This window comes from Microtus pennsylvanicus, chromosome 2 (genome assembly GCF_037038515.1).
Source record: "Microtus pennsylvanicus isolate mMicPen1 chromosome 2, mMicPen1.hap1, whole genome shotgun sequence".
NCBI classification, from domain to species: domain Eukaryota; kingdom Metazoa; phylum Chordata; class Mammalia; order Rodentia; family Cricetidae; genus Microtus; species Microtus pennsylvanicus.
The window spans coordinates 116,889,844-116,895,843 of NC_134580.1; the positions used below are offsets into that span (position 1 = coordinate 116,889,844).

General features: G+C 38.4%; 1 long non-coding RNA gene across 1 annotated transcript in view; it reads left to right on the forward strand.

Annotated features, from left to right (window-relative positions):
• Nucleotides 1-3,705, forward strand: part of LOC142845084 (uncharacterized) — a 63,325-nt gene extending 59,620 nt beyond the window's left edge. Inside the window, exons 3-4 of the long non-coding RNA XR_012909803.1 lie at nucleotides 1,914-2,020; nucleotides 3,439-3,705. This is a non-coding gene — a long non-coding RNA (uncharacterized LOC142845084). The remainder of the gene's footprint in view (nucleotides 1-1,913; nucleotides 2,021-3,438) is intronic.
• The last annotated feature ends 2,295 nt before the right edge of the window (nucleotides 3,706-6,000 follow it).

The window sequence follows — 6,000 nt, forward strand, 5'->3', positions numbered from 1 at the left end:
AAAATCTGTCATCTCTCACCTTTTCCCTTTTCCCCATTTTGGTAATGTCATTAGTTCAGTGCATCCTTCCACTCAGACTCACTTTGCAAAACTCCAGCACTGACAAGACACTACATTGGATTACATTCCCACCTCATTGAAGACGAAGGATGACAAACATGGAAGCTAATAGACTCTCTATGAATGAAAGAGCTGCAGCAGACACAGCCCTCTGTAACGTGCTGGCACGTGTGTAAACCTGCATACCAGTTAAGCTGTTTGGTTATAGGTAGGGACACTCTGCTTGATGGAGTATTTTCCTCATGAGCTCAACATAAATGTCACGATATCCAGTGTAGGCCCACACCTCACTGCTGAGTCCACATTCAGGAACCTCACACTGTGTCTTTCTCTTCTCATCTCCACTTTCTTGATTCTGTGTAAATAACATAATGCAGCAAAGGGATGTAACTTAGAAAACAAATAGAAAGGTGAAAGACAAAAACCTTTCTCCTCCTTTCAGACACTCTATCAGTAATGTAAACTAAAAATTAATTAGTTAATTAATGAATTAATTAAAATCCCCACAGTCAAAATAGGATGAAAACAGCAGATAAATCACCCTCCTGCTGAATAAATGAACAAATCAATAGATTCCTAGGTCGTATACATTGCCTTGTCGTCCAATCAAGTATTTTTGTTTTGTTTCATTTTTTAAAAAAAAAATAAAAACTAGGAAACTTAAACAACCAGGGGCCATTTTCACAGTTTACCATCTAAGAAAACACAGAAGCAGTAATTAAAACAATCTGGGGCTATAGGAAGATAGACAGTAAATCTGTCACCACTGAGACTCTCAAGAAGGGAATAGAAAGAGTCCTGAAGGATGAAGCGGCAGTGACAGTTTGTTACATCGAACCCCAGCGTGATGAGCAGGGAAAGAACACAGCAGAGCCCGCTGCCAGGGGAAATGTCAGCTGATGTGAGAAGCTCGTGGAAAAACACCAGAAAGGTGATGACAATTCTGCTCTTTTGCCAACTTCAGAAAGGGCCTGAATTTCCTTTCTGCAATAATTATCCCTGTAGTCATTCTCATGGGCTCCTTTTGGAAAGAGACAACCACACTGCTTGTCTTAGCCTGCATCACCTTGAGGTCTAGGGTTTAAACTTTCTGAACTTGTATCCTGAAAGTATCAATAATTCCTGTCACTTGATTTTTTTATGTTTCATTTTTTATATTTGATTATAATTAAAAATAAGTCAGTTTTAATAGTGAAAACTTCTAAAACAGAATACTACTAATATAAAACTCCAACAAATTAATATGATTTTCTTTAAAATTTCCCATTTTGTTGTGCAGTAAAACTGTCCCAAAGGAGCAATTTGAATACAGAACATCAATTCAATAGAACTCCTCTACATTTCTACACATCTCTGGTGTTTACATTGTTAACAATATATGAAATTATTTTTGTTTTTTTTTTATCCTGATTGCAGTTTCCCTTGCTCCTCTCCTCCCAGTCCCTTCCCCCTACCTCCTGTCTTCAGTCTGCCTTCACACCCCCCATTCATTCTATTCAGAAAAGGTCAGACCTTTGTTGATGAATATCAACAAAACCTGGCATATCAAGTTGCACAAGACTAAGAACCTCCCCATGTATTAAGGCTGGGCAAGGCAACCCAGTATGAGGAACAGGGTCCCAAAAGCCAGCATAAGAGTCAGAGACAGACTTGCTCTCACTGTTAGGAATCCCACAAGAAGACCAAGCTATGTAACTGTCACATCTATGCTGAGGGCCTAGGTCAGTTCCATTTAGGCTTTCTGTTGGTCGAGTCTCTGAGAGATCCAATGAGCCCAGGTTAGTTGAATCTGTGGGTTTCCTCTGATGTTCTTGACCCCTATAGCTCCTACAATTTTTCCTTCCTCTCTTCAGCTGGATTTCCTGAGCTCAGCCTAGTGTTTGACTGTGGATCTCTGCATCTGTTTCTACCAGTGGTTGGATGAAGCCTCTCTGATGGCTATCGGGCAAGGCACCAATCTGTGAGTAAAGCAGAGTATCATTAGGCATCATTGCATTGATATTTATTTTTTCTCCAGTCAGGTTGATTTTGTTTTAAATGCCATAATTCTTTCAGGTGCATAGGCTCCTATTTGTTCACAAATATTCAATCAAGCCTAAATCACTAGCTCCACGCATTCAGTCTGCTGACTGTTGTGAAATCGAAAATCCCTTCGAGCTCCTAATGGGTGCTTTTAAAGGTGAATTTATTAGGAATATCCTGCAATTGAGGACATCTGACCTCAATTGCTGTTCTTAACCCACTCTGAGAACAAATGAAACATAGTCAGGGTTTCTGTCCTTTGGATCTAGCTTCATTCCTCTTGTTAAATATCAACTAAAAGAAGAACATACATAACTCTGTTAATATCACACCAAGTAGACTTTGGAACAAAACACTTACTAGAAATAGAGCAGAACATTATATAATAATAGATAAGTTAATTTCCCATGGAAACATAGTGATATTACGTGTTTATGTGCCAGAAAACATAATTGCAATGGCTGAGAAAACAGCCAGTGGTAGAGTGCTTGCCTAGCTGATGCTGTATCTTAGTTTGACTCACCATCACTACAAAAATAAATAAAAATTAATAAACAAAAATATATTTAAAATCCGACAAAATGTCTGAAGCAAAAACCCCTAGAAGAGAAAAGAAAAGTAGATCATCATGGTTATTGTCGGAGACGTCAATATTATTGTCAGCAACCAAAAGAACTGGCCAGAGCAGTAAAGATCTAAAATAATTCAACAATATTGTTAATCAACAGGATCCGGATCTAAGTAACATTTTTCCAGTTAAATTGGACACTTTGCCCAATTTAGTCATACTCTAGACCACAAAACAAATATGAAGACACTTTAAAATATTGAAATCATGTAGAAATAATTCTCTTACCCAGTAAAATAAAAATGTCACTAACAGAAATGAAACAAGATCATTGTAAAATATTTATAAACTGAACATCAGATTCCTAAATAACCTGTGAATTAATCAAGGAAAATGTAAAACTTTGTAATTTGATGAAAAGGAAACTGCAGTGTATCAAAATTTGCAGGACACTGAGATAGTACCGAAAGATAAATTCCTAATTGTCCAAAAAGAAAAAAAACTATGATTAATAACTTCAACCACACTTTATGAACCTAGAAAAAGAACAAAATCAACCCAAACAAGCAAAATAAAGGAAACAATAAATATTAAAGAAAATACTAAAATTATAGACAATGTTGACACAAGAAAATCAATGATATAGCATTGCAAGAGACTTGGCTCTAGAGGGGATCCCAGGTGTTCACAGAGATGTCTCCAGCTAGGTCCTTGGGCAGCAGAGCAGAGGGTGCCTGAACTGTCCTTGCCCCAGTATCATACTGATGATATCTCGAATACCACCATAGAATCCTCGCCCTGCGATGGATGGAGATAGAGACAGAGACCCTCATCAGAGCAATGGACTGAGCTCCCAAGGTCCACTTGAAGAGCAGAAGGAGGGAGAAGACGAGCAAGGAAGTCAGGACCGCGAGCGGTTGGTCCACCCACTGAGGCAGTGTGCCTGTTCTAATGGGAGCTCACCAAATCCAGCTGGACCGGGTCTGAATGAGCATGTGATCAAACCGGACTTTCTGATTGTGACTGACAATTGGGGCTGACTGAGAAGCCATTGATAAAGGCACTGGGACTTGTTTTTACTGCATGTACTGGCGTATTGGGACCCTAGTCTATTTGGATGCACGGTTTCCTAGGCCTGGATGTGTGTGTGGACAGTGTTCCCTGCCCTCTCTCAAGCAGGGAGGGGGAGGAAGGAGGGTGAGTGAGGGAGCGGGAGGGGAATGGGAGGAGAGGAGGAAGTGTAAATTTTTGAATGGAAATATTAAAAAAAGAAAAATAACTGGTGAGTAGGTAGCAATGACAACAAAGAGAAAAGGAAGTATAAATTATTAATAATAGAAAAGATAAATGACTAAATATGAAATAGATTATTTGAATATCTTTATCCAGCAAATTGTTTTCATAACTTTTAACTTTCCTAATTATTTATGTACTTCTTTATTGCATTTGTGTACATGTGTCTGTGCATGTCTCATGGTGTACCTTTGCAATTCAGAGAACTTATATGAGTTGGTTCTTACACTATGTGTGTTTTGAGTATCAAATTCAAGTCCTCACTTGGCACCAAGCATTCTTACCTGCTGAGCCATTTTACCTACCCTGAACGCATAATTTCTTAAAGCCATAAAAAATAAACTTCTGGGCCCACATTTTCTCACTGGAGAATTCTGTTAACTAGTTGAAGTTGTAACATCAGTTTTTGCCTATGTTCTTGTAGAAACATTTACAGCTGTTTTTTCCAAGTCGCAGAATAAAAGAGGCACACAACATTAATTCTGTATACTGCCAATAGGTATATCAAGACTAAAATGAAAGAAGCAATATCTTAACAACTCAAAAACAGAAAGATTTAGGTACATATCTAAGAAAATGCTTTGACTTGCTTGCTGAAAGTGTCAAAACATGATGAAATAAATCAAGAGAGTTAAAAAGAAATGATATGTGCTGTTTTCATGTATCGGATGATTCACTGCAACGAAGATGCCATTTTCTGTAAGTTGATGGGTTTTGCTCACTTACTATAAAAATCCAAGAAACATTTTTGTCGATACAGACATGATAGTTCTGACATTATGCAGAAACACAAATAAACGAAAGCAATTAAAATAAATTTGGAAAAGTAAAACAAAATAAATCTATTTTATTGATTCTAGAAGCAATCTATGAACTATAATATAGTATAACCAATACTATATTAATGATGGAAAAATAAACATAGATTAATTTTGAAAATTACAAACCCTGGATATAAATACTGGTTCCACTGCTAGTGACCCCATAAACTGCCCAAGCCACACAACTGTCACCCACATTCAGAGTGAGTAGTTCGGTCTTATGCAGGTTCCACAGCTGTCAGTACAAAGTCAGTGAGCTCCCACTTGCTCGGGTCAGCTGTTTCTGTGGGTTTCCCCATCATGGTCCCTTGGCTCTGCCTCAGGTGATGTGACAGACTTAGTTGACTCCCATGGGAGACCTCACTCTCTCTGAGGAGTGGATGGGGGTGGGGTAGGAAGAAGGTGATAGAAGAGGGAAGACAGGAGGGAGAGGGAACTGGGATTGGTATGTATAATAAGATTGTTTTAAAACTGAAATAAATAACAAACTCTGAAATAGAGCCCTACTAATAACTCTAACTTACCTTTTGACAAAGACACAACAGGATCACCATGGAGAAGAGACATTCTGTTAAACAAAAATAATGGGCTAAAGGGGCATTCATAGGGACTTGACTTGCATGCTGTATAGTCAAGTAGTTTAAGGTAAATCGTAGGATTATAACACTTTTAGAGAAAGAATCAAATCTTCTGAATCTAATACTAGGCAAGGGGTTCTTAGACATGATGGACCATTGTACACAGGAACTCACAATGGCTGTGACAGCATCCACAAGATCTTCACAAGTTCAAACTATCCAGCATTGACAGAGGAGCAGCTCGTGAAGTCTTATCACTAGTTGAGAAGCTGCTGGCTGTGAGCATAGAGTGTCAGTTTGCTTCAGAGAAGCGAATCCTGAAAAACTGCCCCTGCTCCAGTTGCTGGCTTTGTATCAGTCCCATACAGGGAGCACTAAGTGAAATCGGTTGAGAGAGGAAGAGAGGGAAAGTAACATGGGATTAGGAAGATAAAAGAGGTGAGGTAGTGGGAGAACTGGAGGAGAGGGACTGGGGAGGGTTTGATCAAAGTACATTATACTGAATACATGATTTATAAAATAGAGAAAAGCACAAGAAATAGAAGAGAAACATAATAAAATGACACTCATCAAGATGAAAGATTTGCCCTTCCCAATGTAAGTTCAGAAGGCAAGGTGAAAAGCCATAAACTAAAAAATTATTTAAATCCACTTATCT